The following is a 16,250-nucleotide window of genomic DNA, read 5'->3' as shown; positions in this document are numbered from 1 at the left end:
TTCAGCCTCCTTGGGGCTTGCAGAGGGATTAAGTCTTTCCATAAATATACGGCGGGCCTCCCTCCCTGTCTCCCTCCCTCCCTCCCATCCCATCCATCCATCCATCCATCCATCCATCCATCCATCCATCTACCCATCCACCCACCCACCCACCCATCCATCCATCCATCCATCCATCCACCCACCCACCCATCCATCCATCCATCCATCCATCTGGAGGAACTGGTACCCAGGGTGGGGACAAAGAACCCAAGGTAGGTGTGGCCTGGACAGGTGAGGGGATTCCTGGGGGTTGGGGCAGGAAACGCCAGGGCCTGCCCGTCCAGCTCTGCTTCTCTGAGCCTCAGTTTCCTCATTCGGAAGATGGGGCGCTTGTGCTACAAAGGCTCCACTCTCTCAGAAGCGCCTTGCACCTGCCCTTCCTCCGTGATCCACTAGCTGCTCAGCCAGTAGAGACTGCCTCTCTCCGCGGTTCCTCCGTGGCACAACAGCCCGGCGCCTCCGGACCGAGTCCGACCGCCTTTGACCCCACCCCCCACGCGGCCGGGCGAGCGGAGCTGCGGGTCCCCCTTCTTGAGAGCCTCCCCCAGTTCCGCTGAGCTCAGCCGGCCGGGAGAAGTCGCGCGTGCGTTCACACTGGTCGCCCTTTGCGGTTGCAAACCTGCTTTGATGCCCTGGGAGCCAAGGGGGCCCCTAAGTGAGGCGGCTCATAAATAATATAGTTTGAAATACTCGATAGAGGGGAAATGGTTCCTCCCGAGGCCTCCTGCCCCCACCCCCGGCCGGGCTCCTTCCCAGCTCTCAGGAATGGCGGTCTGGCCCATTCCCGAGGAACTCGTGACAGCGCGAGGTGTCGGGTGGACAGTGGGGGGCCAGAGGCGTCTACGCGCGGACACACCCCCACCCGCCCGGGCTAAGTTGCAGCACAATCAGAGCTCCGGACCCAACTTTCCCCAAATCCGCCTCTCCGCAGAAAAGTCTGCGAGAAGTTGGGGGCCGCCCAGGACCTCGAGGGTCCCCCAACGCCCCCCCTCCCCGGAGCCCCCTAGCCTCCCCGGGCGCGCCCTTCCCGCCGCCGGAGCCGGCGGGGCGTGGACGCCGCTTGGTCGCCTGCGGCTCTCGGGGAGCGCGGGCGTCCTCTGCAAGGGGTGGGTGGGCAGCGCCGGGCCAGGCAGCGGGGCGCGCGCGGCGCGGGGCACTCACCGCTTCCTGGGGGGCTCACTGCGGAGCCGCGCCCGGGGCGCACGGGACCCGCCCGGGCGCTGGCGGCGGCGGTGGCCGGGCTCCGGGGACCGGGGCGACGAGCCTGCAAGAGAGAGCAGCGGGGGTCATGGCCCCGGCCGGGCAGTGCACGGGGGCCCCCCGCTCCGCCCCGGCCGGCGCTCCGGGCCGCCACCGAGCGCACGCCTCCCGCCGCCCCCTCCCCGGCCCCTCGGGGCGGTGCTGCCTGCGGCCCCGCCCAGCCCGCGGGCGCCGGATTGCCCGGACCGGGCGCGGGGGCGGAGCAGGCCCGCCCGCCGCCTCCCGGGGACAGTGCCAGGGGCGCGCCCGGCGCCCGTGCCTCCGGCCTCCCGCCTCAGTTTCCTCTCGCCCGGCCTGGGGAGGAGGTGGAGGGTGGGGTCCGGGGGAAGTTTGGGCCCCTCCCCGGGGCTGCCTGCCAGGCTCCCTGAGGCCGTGCACCCCAGCCCTGGTTGGGTGGAAAGGGGCGCCAGGGTTCTCCCATACCAGGTAGCTATACTTGAGGGGGCCCCATGGCCCGGCTGCGGAGGGGGGAGGCGAGAAGTGGGAGGCCCCACCATCTCGCCATCCGCAGCTCCCTACCCCTGCTCGGGGCCCTGGGGACAGTAAGGAACACGGCCCCGCCCCCCCCTCCCGCCCCATCTTGGGAAAACCGTGGGGCTTCAGATGGCCTTCGTGATCAAAAGGCAGCCTCCCTGGTGTTAGGGTCTGGCCCTTCCACTGTCCTCACAGGCGTTCACTCTTCACTTCTGGAGGTGAACCCCGGGGTGCAGCAAGAGGGGGGTGTGAAGACTTGCCTCCTGGCCCGCGGCCCCAGCTTCAGGTTTTGCTGATGCCCAGCTGGGAGTAACTCTCCAGTTCCCCTCCCGGTGGGTGTGGAGACCTTTTATCCAAATGGGTTTCTTAGGAGGCTCCCTGATGAGAAGGTCTCTGCCCGCACCTACCCAGCTAGCCAGGAGGGAGCAAAGCACCCCCGACCGTGGGTTCTTTATGTCATTGTCAGAAGGCCGTCATGCCCACAAGATCTCCACACCCTGTATGGTATGTAATTCTGGAGGCTTGGAAGGGGAAACTGAGTCACAGAGCAGGACAGTGGCCCTCCCTTGGCGAAAGCAGGAAGGAATTGAGTTGCAGGAAACAGAGTCAGCATCCTAGCTGTGTGTTCTCCCTTTGAGTCATTCCTAAAAATGTTGCAGTCTTTTATATCAAGTCCGGAGTGACAGGTAGAAAATGTATCATGTCCCCCCCCCCAAAAGAAGGACAAAAGGGGGCAGGGTTAGGGACAGGATGCTCCTTCCGAGGGTCCCCACTCCACACCCTCAGAGGGAAAGGGGACTGTCCAGGGTCCTGTGTCCTGGCTGTGAGCTGTGGGGCCGGGCTGCTCTGAATTGTCTCCTTTTAATGGTGGCGACAGAGGGGTGGGGGAGCCCCTGGGGCGGTGGGCACAGCCACCAGGTTCTGGTTCCGGCGTGGCGGAGCACCAGCGAGGCCTTTTCTGCAGGCAGAGAGGTCCTCAGCAGGCCGAATGAATGCTCGGTGCTGGTTGTGAGATCAGCCTGTTTCTGGGCCTCAGTTTCCACCAGGACAGATGGGGATTTATTATTTCTACACATGCTTTTTGAGCAGCTACTCTGCGCCAGGCACGGGGGTGCCACGGTAAATAGGATAACTGCCACTGACAGAGCGGCCTAGGCACGCCCCCCCCCCGGCACCACCTGCTTAGGACGGCCCTGCGAGGGGGAGACACCTATTCTGTCCACGTCCCTGGGCCTGTGACACAGGGATGTCACAGGTCACCCAACCAGTGGGCTCTGCGGCCCCAAGCCGAGGGAGGAGGGAGGAGCTGCCAGTCTCAGGAGGGGTGACTGCTACTGAGAGGCGGCCAGGTGGATGGGTTTTGCCAACTGCATGGGTTGAGATGAGGAATGGAAAGAATCCAGTTTAACTTGCTTCCTCCCCCGGGAGTCCTCGGTCCCCTGAGAACAGTGGGGGCTGTGTTTCAGGGTCAGAATTTCTCAATGTCTGCGCTTGATGTCTGGGGCTGGGTCATTCGTTGTCATGGGGGCCCGTCCTGGGCACTGTGGGATACTGAGCAGCATCCCCGGCCTTCACCCACTAGAGGCCACTAGCATCCCCTCCCCTTCTCCAAGCCGTGACAACTACACACGGCCACCTGCCCACTGGGGGGGGTGCAATCCCTGAGTGTATTCCATGGTTCCCAGCCCTAGCAGCATGCAGGGATTATCGGGATCATCGAGGGGGGTTGCAGGGGCGGGGGCGGGGGGCTTAACAAGTAAATGAATGCAAATACTCAGGCCCAGGCTCACCCCAGGGATCCCAACCTAACTGGTCCAGGTAGAGCCCAGGTATGGGTGTTTTGTAAAAACTCCCAGGTGACACTGGGGTGCCTGGGTGGCTCAGTCGGTGAAGTGTCCCACTCTTGATTTCGGCTCAGGTCATGATCTCAGGGTTGTGAGATCGAGTCCCGCATTGGCTCCATGCTGGGTGTGGAGCCTGATTGAGATTCTCTCCCTCCCCCTCTGCACCTCCCCTGGCGTGCACCCTCTCTCAAATAAATAAATAAATAAATAAATAAATAAATAAATAAATAAATAAATAAATTCAAAAACAAAAAAAACCTCCCAGGGACATTAATTGGCTGCTCCCATGGAGAACCTTGAATGTAGTGTCAGAGCCCATGTGGAAGACTAGAGACTTAGGGGGCAAATCAACCAAGTGCAGTGTGTGAAATGTGTACAGATCCTGAACAAACCCACTGTAAAAAGGTATGTGTGAAGTAATAGTGGAAAATGGACTACAGTCTGGGTATTAGATAATCTGAAGAAATTATTACTAATTTGAATGGATGTGACAGTGGTATCATCGTGCTTTTATTTTGTTTTTATTTTTTTTTTCTTAAAGATTTTATTTATTTATTTGACACAGAGAGAGACAGGGAGAGAGGGAACACAAGCAGGGGGGAGTGGGAGAGGGAGAAGCAGGCTTCCCGCCGAGCAGGGAGCCCGATGCGGGGTTCGATCCCAGGACCCTGGGATCATGACCGGAGCCGAAGGCAGACACCCAACCAACTGAGCCACCCAGGCGCCCCAGTCATCGTGCTTTTTAAATCTTTTCTCTGGGGGCGCCTGGCTGGCTCAGTTGGTTAAGTGGCTGCATTCAGCTTAGGTCATGACCTCAGGGTCCTAGGATCAAGCCCCGCGTCGGGCTCCCTGCTCAGCGGAGAGCCTGTTTCTCCGCCCCCACTTGCTTATGTGCTCACTCTCTCTCTCTCAAATAAATAAATAAAATCTTAAAAAAAAAAAAGCCTTTCTCTGTTAGTGATACATATGGAAATGTATTTATGAGTGAATTAGTATGAAGACCAGATTTGCTCTAAAAGTGTCCAGGAAAGGGGCGCCTGCGTGCCTCAAGTCGGTTGAGCATCTGCCTTCGGCTCAGGTCTTGATCTCAGGGTCCTGGGATCGAGCCCCCCAACATTGGGCTCCCTGCTCAGCGGGGAGTTTGCTTCTCCCTCTCTCTCTGCCCCTCCCCCTGCTCGTGTGCTCACTCTCTTTCTCTTTCTCTTCTCTCTCAAATAAGTGAAATCTAAAGAAAAAAAAAAGGTGTCCAGGAAAATAAAAAGATGGAAGAGGGAGGAGAGAGACAAAATGATGGGAAATGTTGATAACTGTTGACGTTATGTGGAGACTCGTTAAGCTGTTCTCTCTACTTCTTGTGTGTTTGCAATTTTCCAACATAGGGGCATCTGGCTGGCCCAGTTGGTGGACTTGGGGTCATGAGTTCAAACCCCACATTGAGTGTAGAGATTACTTAAATAAATAAATGTTTTAAAAAAAGACGGTTTTCCAAAATAAAAAAAAAACAAACCCTTTTTGTTTCAAGAAAAGAGAGAGAGCCCACTTGGACACAGTTTTCCTGGCAGCCAGGCGAGGTGACCACCTCCAGGAACGTGGTCTCCGTTTGGGCGTGGGGGCGGGTAATGGGAAGCTGGTGGTGGGGCCCTTGTGGGTTCTGGGAGGAGAGGCAGGCTCAGTGGGCTCACCTTGCACCCCCACCTGGCAGCAGCCATCACCGAAGAGGGGGCTGGGCGGCCGTGAACCCACAGACCCTGGAGACCAAGCCAGGGCAGCGACCGCATACCTGCCTGTGATCAGAATCACCTGGAGCTTTGGGACCAGGCAGGGGCTGCAGCACAAGCAGTGTGGATTCCTCAGGTGTGGGCCTGGCTGGGCGGCTGTGAAGTCAGGCCCCCGACACCTGTCCCCCCAAACCCTTCTGTCTCGGCACAGAACCCCTTGGTCCACAGAGGAAGTAGAAGAACGGCCGCGAGAGCAACTTCTCCCCACTCCTCCCCACGGGATGCATGCATGGACAGCTTCTTGTGCATGATTCAACAAGAGTTCTCAGCACGGACTGCGTGCCCACCATGTGCCGGGCTCTAGCGAGAGACCGAGACAGTCGAAAACCCTTGTCCCCACGGATGTTAGAGTCTGTGCGCTGAGCAGAAAAGTATGACAGTAGGAGGCTGTGAAGGGTGGGGCTGGGGAGCTGAAACTTTGGAGCAGGTGGATAAGAAGAGGCTCTTGGAGTAAGCCCCTGGGAAGGCATCAAGCGGAAAGGCTTCCTGCGGGATTCTGGGTTCAGTGTATGGCCAGAGGAGGGCAGAAAAGGGATAGAGTTGTAGGACAACTTCTTCCTCCTGAAACGTCTCCTTCCCCCCTGCCCTTGCCCGGAGAGCCCCCTCCCGACTTTCAGAGCCCCGAGCAAGTGGCCCTTTGCCGTTTGGAACTTCAGCCTGTCCTGGGCTCACTGGCGAGCTTGCTGAAGGTCTGTCACTGGCCGGTAAGCCCCCAGAGGGCAGGAACCAGTTCCGCTTTGCTGACTGTCATATCCCTGGCCCAGTGTGGTGCTCCACACTTCAGAACCAATGAGGTTTGAATGAGTGAATGAGGAACCCCAAGTCCTCGGTAAAGAAGCAGATGCTGGAGCCCATTCCCAAAGGGAGCCATCTGCCAAAGGGCCAAACCAGCGCAGTCGCCTGGGGGAGCTGCAGGGGACAGCATCTCCCTCAGGGTGCTGTGCCCAGACCCGGGTGAAGGCTGGTTCTGTCTCTGTGGCCTGGCTCGCTGGTGCCCCGCCTCCACTGTCATAAAGTGGCAGCTTGGATGAGGACAGTGGCGGTGGTGACATGGGGGCTGCTTCGGGAGACGGGGCCCGAGGCAGCGAAGAGGAGAGCAGGCGTGGTGGCCGCCCTGAGCACTTTCTGGGCCTGGAGGGACATCAGGGCAGGCCCGAGGCTCAGCCAGGATGGTGGGGGGGTAGGGATGGAGATCATCCCGACTCTGGACAGCCTGTGATGTGGCGACAGGGTGGGGGTTCCTGCAGACCGGCCTCCTAGGAGACCCCACACATGGGTCTGAGAAGCTTGGGCCTTCCTGTCACTACGGCACAACTGCCCCGCACGCGGGGAGCACCAGCCTGTCACAGGTGGCTTTGCAGGGATCTGGGTCATCCAGCATAGGCAAGTCCCCATCAGGTGACAGCAGTCCCCGCCAGTGTCATGAGCTGCCCAAGAACCACCTGGTTGGGCCCGGGCATCCCACAGAACGGGGCTGGGGGGTGGGGAATATAACGTGGTGGTTGTTTTAAGCCACTTAGTTTCGGGACATTTTGTTACATGGCCACAGAGCCAAGACAAGCTTCTACTAAGTGATAGACGTGATCTGAGTTACTGCTTTCTGTAAGCTTGGCTTTAGCGTGCTGCAGTTAGATTTATGAATTATTCCAAATGTCCAAAAAGCATACAGCTTGAGAAAATGTACACCTGCAACTTGCTACATTTGCTTGAGTTTCTGCTGTTGTTGCTACAGATATTCGAAGCCCTCTGTCCCTCTCCCCACTCTCGTTCTCTTCCCTGCCTGCCGGAGGCTGACCGTCCCTGCCGCGTGTTCCGCCTTGCTGTACACCTCGGCACCCAGGGCAGTCTGTGGTCGTCCGGGGGGTTTGCCTACGGAGGCTCCTGGCCAGCATCGGGCACTGATGTCCCACTTTCCAGATGCGGAAATGGGGCTCCAAGAGGTGGGCCAGGGACGCCCGGCTGGAGAGGGGCAGGGCCGGCCTCTCGCACCAGGACCCTCCAGGACGGAGTGGGCGGCAGGCGGCTCTTTCTGTCGGAGGAGATTTTGTGCATGTGTGTGCTTGCACGGTACAGCGGGATGTTGGAAATGGGGGCCGCGAGAACGGACTGATGGGACCCCATGGAATTCACCCAGTGGATGGGAGAGTAGATGAGAGCCCCCTACGAGGCCATTGCTGGAGCCGGGTGACAGGCCCACGGACGGGTTGTGCTATCCGCTCTCTCTTCTTTTTTTTAATGACAATTTTTCCTTTTTATTCATTTCCTATATTACACTAAATGCATTCGCCTTCACACAGGACACAGTAAGTGTTCTAGATATAACTAAACACTGGCTGGAGACATTCCTGCCAATTCGAGTCTTACAACGATAATTTACTTTTCCTCAAATGTCTCCACGTATATGTTTGAAAATTCTCGGAGGAAAACTTAAAAAAGAAACGCAGGCCCTGGGGAGACAGGCCCCAGGAGACAGGCAGTTGGTGGCTGGGCGGTGGGACACCCCATCAGTGCTGGGCTCTCTGCCCCACAGGGTCCCCTGAGAGCCCTCGCAGCTCCCAGGCCGTCAGAAGGGGCCGGGGGGGGGCGTTTAACCCACCGTGGGGGAGGCTGAGACGCCCCGTTCTCAAGCCCAGGCTGGGTCTGGCTCCTTCCCCCATGCTCCCCAAATGCCCAGGGCCCTCCAGCCTCACTGAGCAGGCTCTATGTCAGTGGCTTCGTCTCCCTCACGGGGCGACAGCTGAAGGCTTGGCCTGGGGCTGCAGGGACCAAGTCTCACCCCTACGTCCCCGTGGGCACTGCGGTAAGCCGAGTGGCCTTCTGATGCAGACCCTATAATTACGCCCCCCGTATGGGCGAGGGGCTGAGGGTTGTGGTGCCTCAACCCACTCCCCAGGTCTTGGGCCAGGGGTGACAGAGCCAGGGTTTCCCCCGGCAGTCAGGGGGTCACTCTTCTTTTTTTTTTTTTTTTTAAAGATTTTATTTATTTATTGGAGAGAGGGAGAGTGAGAGAGAGCATGAGAGGGGAAAGGGTCAGAGGGAGAAGCAGACTCCCCACCGAGCAGGGAGCCCGACATGGGACTCGATCCCGGGACTTCAGGATCATGACCTGAGCCGAAGGCAGTCGCGTAACCAACTGAGCCACCCAGGCGCCCAGGGGTCACTCTTCTGCTCTCCACACACACTGTGGGTGAGAGTCGGTGTGAGAGCATGGCTGTCCCCGTCCTCCCCAGGGATGATCAGGGCTGCCCGTGGGGGAAAGGGCGGAAAACCGGCCCAGGAGGGCTCAGCCTGCCACAGCCCTCAGGCAAAGCAGCATCTGCCAACAGATGGAAGCTCATGAGATTCGATGGCTGCGTCCCCAAAATTAAAACCTTCAAGAGACACCGTTATAGATATTAGTGGACTAGCTACAGACTGGAAGGACGTATCTGCAAATCACGTACCGGAGAAAGGACTGAGCACACAAAGAAGCTTTTGGACTCAGTAACAAGGAGCCAAGGAACCCAATTAAGAACTTAAATTTAAGTTAAAAAATTAAATTCAAGGGTGCCTGGGTGGCTCAGTTGGTTGAGCGACTGCCTTCGGCTCAGGTCATGATCCTGGAGTCCCGGGACCGAGTCCCGCATCGGGCTCCCCGCTCGGCAGGGAGTCTGCTTCTCCCTCTGACCCTCCTCCCTCTCGTGCTCTCTGTCTCTCATTCTCTCTGTCTCAAGTAAATAAAAAAAAAAAAAAAAAATTAAATTCAAAAAAGATTTGAATAGACAGTCCACCAAAGATACACATACGGTCGGGAAGCACAGGAAGAAAAGCTCAAGGTCATTAGTCGTTAGGGAAATGCAGGTCAAGCCCACGATGAGGTGCACCCAGGGGGCTGTAATAATAATAAAGGGAAATAGCAGGTGTCGGTGAGGACTTGCCGACGATCTGACCTGACCGCTGGGAACGTGAAATGACGCAGCCACGCTGGAAAACAGCTGGGAAGATTCTTAAAAACTGAAACATTCGTCTATCATAGACCCCACCGGGTCCCCCAGAGGGGTGGGATGAAGCCTGCGTCCACACAAAGCCCCGCGCACGCACGTTCACGGCGGCTGTATTCACAGCAACCCACCGGTGGAAACCGCCCAGGCGGCCTCCTAGTGCGGGGTGGACACACACACGGTGGTCCGCGGGGACGAGGGAAGGAGGCGCCCACTCACGCCACAACGTGCATGAACCTCAAAACCGCTATGCCCGCTGCGAGAAGCCAGATAGGAAAGGGCTCAGATTGCACGCGTCCATTCACCCGAACCGTGCAGGACAGGCAGGTGTGTAGAGACAGGATGCGGACTGGCCGTTGCCAGGGCTGGGCTGAGAATGAGGAGGGCTGCAGATGGGCAGGTGGGGGCTGGACGCCTACTAAGGGTTATTGAACTGCACGCTGGAACAGGTGACTTCTATGGTACGTAAGTGACGCCCCATTACCTGTAACGCAACAAGGACACGGAGACACCTCGGAAGAGGCAGGCTCCCCCCCGCCCTGGGAACGTGGGGCCGGGAATGATCAGGTGGCCAGCAGGTTCGAGAACACTAGTTGGGCTCTGGGCCTTTTGGAAGAGCCCTGCAGGAAGGAGAGGGGACGCCAGGGACCCTCACACAGGCAGGGAGGAGGCAAGAGGGCAAAAGGTGGGCCCTAGAAGAACGGGCAGCAGGGTGGGGAGAGCGGAAGGGGAATGGAAGGATGGGGAGGTGGGGGCCTGTGGGCAGGAGGAGCATCGCCCGGCACCCGGGGGAGTCCGCAGAGGACAGTCACTCTGCCAGGGACCCGGGCGCTAGGGGCACTTGTGGGGTTTGGCATCAAGTCTGCTGTTTCCTGCACTCGGGCCACATTCATTCCTTCATTCCTTACTGCACATCTCACAGGTGGCCACCCTCTGGCAGGTGCCAGCCATTTGGGGAACGAGCAAGCCCCTTGCCTCACGGAGACCCTGGGCCGGTGTGCAGAGCTCTGCGGGTGATGGGGGCGCGGAAGCCAAGTTCAGGGGAGGAAGGGCAGATGGCGGGTCCAGGGACAAGGCAAGAAGGTGTCCTGAGGGAAGATGGCAGGAAGAGAGTGACAGCCCCGCCTTGAAGGCCACTGGGAGGCCCAGCGGAAGACCCAGCGGAAGAGCGGAGGGGCTGAGGTCAGAGGGGCCGGACCCCGCGGGGCCCTGGGGGCGTGCTCTGGAGGTTGGCCGTCCTGACAATGGCGAGAGAGTGATGGGGGTTCCGCAGGGGACTGGCTGGGTCAGAGGGGCGTGCTGGAGGGCAGGTGTGCTCTGCTGCAGGGAGGCCGGCCCGTGAGGTGGGGCCAGGGCTGGAGAAAAGGAACAATAAACACAACAGATACAGTCGCTCTGCCGCCATAGGAGAGACCCGCTCTTCACGTCCTGAGACAGAAAGCTCCCCCAGGGCAGGGGAGCAGGGGTGCCCCGTCCTTGCCTTCACAAGGGAGGGGGATGTGGCTCGGCACGTGTCTGCCTGAGCGCTGGGCGCCTGGACGGTCTCCGGTCTCCGGAGACCAGGGCTGCTGGCCGCCTGCGTGCAGCCGGGTGGGGGCCCGGGACCCTCTCCACTTCACACCCTTCGTCTCCTGGGAAACTGAATGCGGACAACGGATGACTCAGTCCAAAGGTTAAATGTAAAAGAAAAGAAAAAAGTCCATAGATTCTAACATATAGAGAAAGCTGCAAAATGTAAAAGAAAAGAAAAAATCCATAGGTTCTAACATATAGAGAAAGCTGCAAAATTACAAAAGGTAATAAAGACAGGGAAATGTGGGGCGCCTGGGTGGCTCAGTCATTAAGCGTCTGCCTTCGGCTCAGGTCCTGACCTCAGGGTCCTGGGATCGAGCCCCGCATCGGGCTCCTTGCTCAGCGGGGAGCCTGCTTCTCCCTCTCCCACTGCTCCTACCCTCACTTGTGCTCTCTCTCTCTCTCACATAAATAAATAAAATTTTTTTTTAATAAAATTTTTAAAAAGACATGGAAATGTGATCCATTTGTTTTAGCTTTGCTCTTCATAAAAGCTTCAGTATGACAAACTCACAAGTGTTCAGAGTGTGCAAGATTGCTGAGCACTCACTACCTACTTTAACCTTGGTAAGTTACTTATAGCCAAATGATTGCAAGTGCAAGGTCACAAAAAGTATTTTCTAGAAAGCTCCGGAGCCGGGGCATCTGGGTGGCTCAGTGGGTTAAGTGCCTGCCTTTGGCTCAGGTCGTGATTCCAGAGTCCCGGGATTCAGCCCCACATCGAGCTCCTTGTTCAGTGGGGAGTCTGCTTTTCCCTCTGCCCCTCACCCCACTTTCATGCCCTCTCTCACCCCCTCTCAAATAAATAAATAAAATCTTAAAAAAAAAAAAAGCTCTGGAGCCAGTGGTGTTTGATGGTGGGTGTGGGTGAAATTTTCATCAGTGTACTGGGCTCTGGGGTGGAACCTCATAAGGAAGGAGATTTGGAGGCCCCAAGTTGCTCTGAGATTGAGGTCCTGAGTGTGGAGAGACAGACAGGGGACTCCCTGGGTGGGAGGGCAGGGACAGGATCTGTGGCTAGTGGATGAGGGGGACAGAGGAGGAGTCCCTGGGGGGGGCAGGGATGGGATCTGTGGTCAGTGGATGAGGGGGACAGAGGAGGAGTCCCCTGGGGGGGCAGGGGCAGGATCTGTGGCTACTGGATGGGGTGGCAGAGGGGGAGTCCCTGGGGGGGGCAGGATAGGATCTGTGGCCAGTAGACAGGTTGGGGACAGGAGGAATCAAGGACGGCTCCCAGTCTTGTGCCTCCTTCAGCCCATGGGTTGAGTTTGCTTTGTTGAATTAATTTTGATCTTGCCAAATTCAGGCAAACAGCAGATCTTAGAACCATCTTAAAGACAGAAAGACTGGTACTTTGTGATCTGTAGGGAATTGTTGCTCTTGATCGACATTCTCGTTCATATACCAGTGTGTGCTTATGAGGACAGTAATGCCATTCATGTGTGGGCATGTGTGGGGACCTCCCCTGTCCAAAGGCCGCTCAGGGGTCAGAGGTAAGACCCAGTGCATAGTTTACACACACTTGAGTAAGTTTGGTTTTTCCAGCTCAGCTTGGTAGGGGTCACTTCAAAGGGTATCTAGATGGGCTGGGGGACAGTGAGGTCAGGGAAGGACGCGGATGGCAGATGCCTTGATGCAGCAGGAGCTGATGAAGACTCTGGTACCAGAGGAGGAGAATGAAGAACTAGGAAAAGCAGACTGGGGGCCCCGAAAATGTGGCCACTGGAGACAGCAGAAAGACAGCCTTCCATGCTCTTGGGGCCCGAGGGTGTTGCCATTCAACTGTCCAGCCTTGGACCCAACGGTCTCCATTTGTCACAGAGAAAAGGATAAATATCATTGGTAAACATTTCCCACTGAAACCATTAAAATATGTGTACTGGGGTAACAGTCATTCCCCCAAAACCTCAAGTGACATAGATTTCTTCCCAAAGATTGTAGATGGGTGAGGTTTCTGCACGTCTTTGGAAGGAGAGGGGAATCCCCAACAATTCAGACCTGGCCCCCCATTGCTCAGGGGTAACTCTGCAGGGAGCCCAGAGCGGGAAGCCTTAGGGCTCTTTGTTCAAGCCCCACCTGGCTCAGCCATGGCAGCTTCAAAGTTAACCTTTCTCAGGGCTTCAAAGTGGCCCCATGGAGTGCAGGGCCTGGGCACCAGGCCGAGGGGCATTCTTCTTCCCGAGACCTTGGGCAGGCAGAGCAGCTGGCTCACAACCCTCTACAGTGTGGGCCTGGCCTCCCGTGGGCTTGGGGACAGTGCCAGCAGGGTAGGGCTGTCACATGCCCCGGCTGGGAAGGGGATGAGGGTGCTCACTAGACCGCAAAGGAACCTGAGCTGTTCTTCAGGACATTGTCTCCCCGGTCAGCGTGGGCCTTTCAGGGAGGCCCTGCTCTGGGGAGGCCGGCTCAGCAGAGCCCAGGCTTTTCTCCCAGGCAGCTGGTCTCCCGCGGCCCACCCCCCCACTTCCTGGGGGCAGGAGGGGCAGGGAGGAAGGGAGGGGTGTCGGGGCTCTCAGGTAAGGAGCTGGTCTCTGCACCATCTAGCACCACGGGTGAGCATGGGGGGGAGTGGGGTGCTCGACTACAGGGCAGATGTGCCCGTCTCAAGCCTCTGATTTCGCTCACTCATCCATCAGACTTGCCCAGGGCACCCGCCACGAGGGCCGGCCAGGTGGAGATTAGGGCGGCACTGTCCCTCCAACATCTAATTCGCACCACAGGTGCCATCTACAGGTTTCCTAGTGCCTTGTCAAGAGAAGTACAAAGAGGCAAAATTCGTTTTAAGGGCCTCTTTCATTTAACCCGGTTGATCAGAAAATGATCCTTTCACCACGTCATCAATATAAAAATTATTAAGAGGGGAATTTATATTCTTTCTTTCTGCACTCAGTCTTCCAAAGCCGGAATGTATTTTACAGTTAGAGCGCGTGTCCGTTCAGAACAGCCACATTTCGGGGACGCCCGGGCGGCTCCTTTGGTTAAGCATCCGACCCTCGATCTCAGCTCAGGTCTTGATCTCAGGGTCATGAGTTCAAGCCTCTCGCTGGGCTCCACGCCAAGTGTGGAGCCTACGTAAAAAAAAAAAAACAGCCACATTTTAAGTCCTCGGGAGCCACACGTGGCTGCCAGCTGCTGTGTCGGGCACCACAGATCTAGAGATACCAAAAATAGTGACACCTGGACTTGCGCTGGAGGGGCTCACGGCCCGGTGGCATTGCGGTGGGGGGAGCGGGGGGCCGGTATGTAAACGGCCCATTACGTAACTCAGTGCTGGGAGGGGCTACAGGATGCAAGGGCAGAGATGGTCTGTCCAGAGTCTCCTACGTGGGCTCAGGAGACGGGGTTTCTGGCCCTTGCTTTGTCCCTTGGTAATGACGCCCGGCCCCTGGCGAGCTGCAGGGGCTGGCCAGCATTTAACGACTGGACCACGAGGCAAAGCCACTGCATGCCTGTCTGACGGACGACTTCAAGGTGCTGGTTCTGGCCGGCTCGTGCAATGTTAGGAGCCAGGCAGTATCTGGGGAGCTTGTCCCCTGCTGCCCAGCCACTGCACTGGGGGGCCTGTGTCCCGGGAGACCCACACAAGCCGGCGGGAGTGGGCAGGCGCGAGGGCATTCACCTAGCATTGCGGGTGAAACTGCCAACTAGGGATTGCTGTTTGTCAGAAGAACGAATAGACAATTTGTGGTACGTTACGGTCACTCACGAATGACCTATTCATTCGACGGGAGATCGTACAGCGGCCAAGGGGAATGAACCAGACCTATGGGCGTCCACCTGGGAAATACTCAAAGGCTTACTGAGCGGGGAAATGCAAACTTGGACGGTAGGATGTTGATCGGAACACTTTGGAAAGACAAAGTGGCATATAAGCTCCCACGGCATCGTTAGTGGTGTCTGGGGGAAGGAGGCCCACCAGCCTCAGATGAGTGGTTGACTCCCGCAGGGGAGAGGAGGACAAAGGGGGTCTTAGCTCAACATTTTAACTTTTTTTTTTTAAGATTTTATTTATTTGACACAGAGAGAGCAACAGCGAGAGAGGGAACACAAGCAGGGGGAGTGGGAGAGGGAGAAGCAGACTCCCCGCCGAGCAGGGAGCCCGATGTGGGGCTCGATCCCAGGACCCCGAGATCATGACCTAAGCCAAAGGCAGACGCTTCAACGACTGAGCCACCCAGGCGCCCCTCAACATTTTAACTCTAACAAGTTCAGCAACAACAGCAAGAGGCTCCTAGGTGTTGAATGCAAGAGTGCACGAGAAGGTATTCTCTGTACTTGAGATATTTCTTTTTTTTTTAGATTTTATTTATTTATTTGACAGAGAGAGAGACAGCGAGAGAGGGAACACAAGCAGGGGTAGTGGGAGAGGGAGAAGCAGGCTTCCCGCTGAGCGGGGAGCCCGATGCGGGGCTCGATCCCGGGACCCTGAGACTATGACCTGAGCCCAAGGCAGACGCTTAACGACTGAGCCACCCAGGCGCCCCTGTACTTGAGATATTTCATACTAAAAAATTAAAGCCCCTCTGAATTAAAAGATGAATTAAAGAACGGCCTTGCGTAGGTCACCTGTCCTCCCTGCCCTTTGGTTTCCACATCTCAAAGAGGGGATAAGAGTCCCTGTGTCCCTGAGCTTAGGTGGAACAAAAGTGTGGCCATATTTTTGTGACCAGCATCGGTAGCAGGAGCCCTGAATCAACAGCACTCGTTAGTGTTTGTTGACTGCTTAATATGCTCCCGACACTAATGAACCGGCCTGGGTGGCTCAGTTGGTTGAGTGGCTGACTCCTGATTTCGGCTCAGGTCCTGATCTCAGGGTGCTGGGATCCAGCCCCGAGTCAGGCTCCGTGCTCGGCGGGGAGTCTACTTGAGGATTCTCTCCCTCTGCTCCTCTCTGTGCTCATGCTCATGCATGCACACTTTCTCTCAAATAAATAAATCTTAAAAAAAAAAAGAACTGGCCTAAAGACAAGATTATTTTACAGAGAAGGACACTGAGGCAGGGTAGCTGAGTTTCCCAGCGTTACCAGCTGGTTGAAGGTGGAATCGGGATTTGAGCTCAGCCGGCCATTTTCAGGATTGGCATTTTCACCCTTTCCATATACTGCCTCTCATCAGTGCTGATTTGCTTTCCTTTTCCAGAGATTGAAACCATTTTTCAAGTCTGCAGGTGCCCAGTTGCGTCCCATGCTTGGGTCCCTGGCTAATCCCTGGAGAGGCAGGTGGTGCCCACTCTGGCTGCAGATGGCTCTCCCCGGAATGGACAAGAGTCACCCACGGACTTTAGGGGCCCTCCAAGTGCA

At 57.0% G+C, this 16,250-nt stretch overlaps 2 protein-coding genes across 2 annotated transcripts in view; one reads left to right on the top strand and one right to left on the bottom strand.

Annotated features, from left to right (window-relative positions):
* Nucleotides 1-1,387, bottom strand: part of CLMB (calcimembrin) — a 31,161-nt gene extending 29,774 nt beyond the window's left edge. The window contains exon 1 of the mRNA XM_081806283.1: nucleotides 1,204-1,387. The gene's annotated coding sequence lies outside the window, so the exon portion shown is untranslated. The remainder of the gene's footprint in view (nucleotides 1-1,203) is intronic.
* COX4I1 (cytochrome c oxidase subunit 4I1) overlaps nucleotides 1-16,250 on the top strand; it is a 400,433-nt gene that overhangs the window by 345,712 nt on the left and 38,471 nt on the right. The gene's annotated exons all lie outside the window — the stretch shown is intronic.

Source organism: Leptonychotes weddellii, chromosome 16, assembly GCF_054177405.1.
Source record: "Leptonychotes weddellii isolate Sample4059 chromosome 16, ASM5417740v2, whole genome shotgun sequence".
Taxonomy (NCBI): Eukaryota; Metazoa; Chordata; class Mammalia; order Carnivora; family Phocidae; genus Leptonychotes; species Leptonychotes weddellii.
The sequence above is the reverse complement of the archived record's forward strand: the minus strand, read 5'-3'. Positions and strand labels throughout refer to the sequence as shown.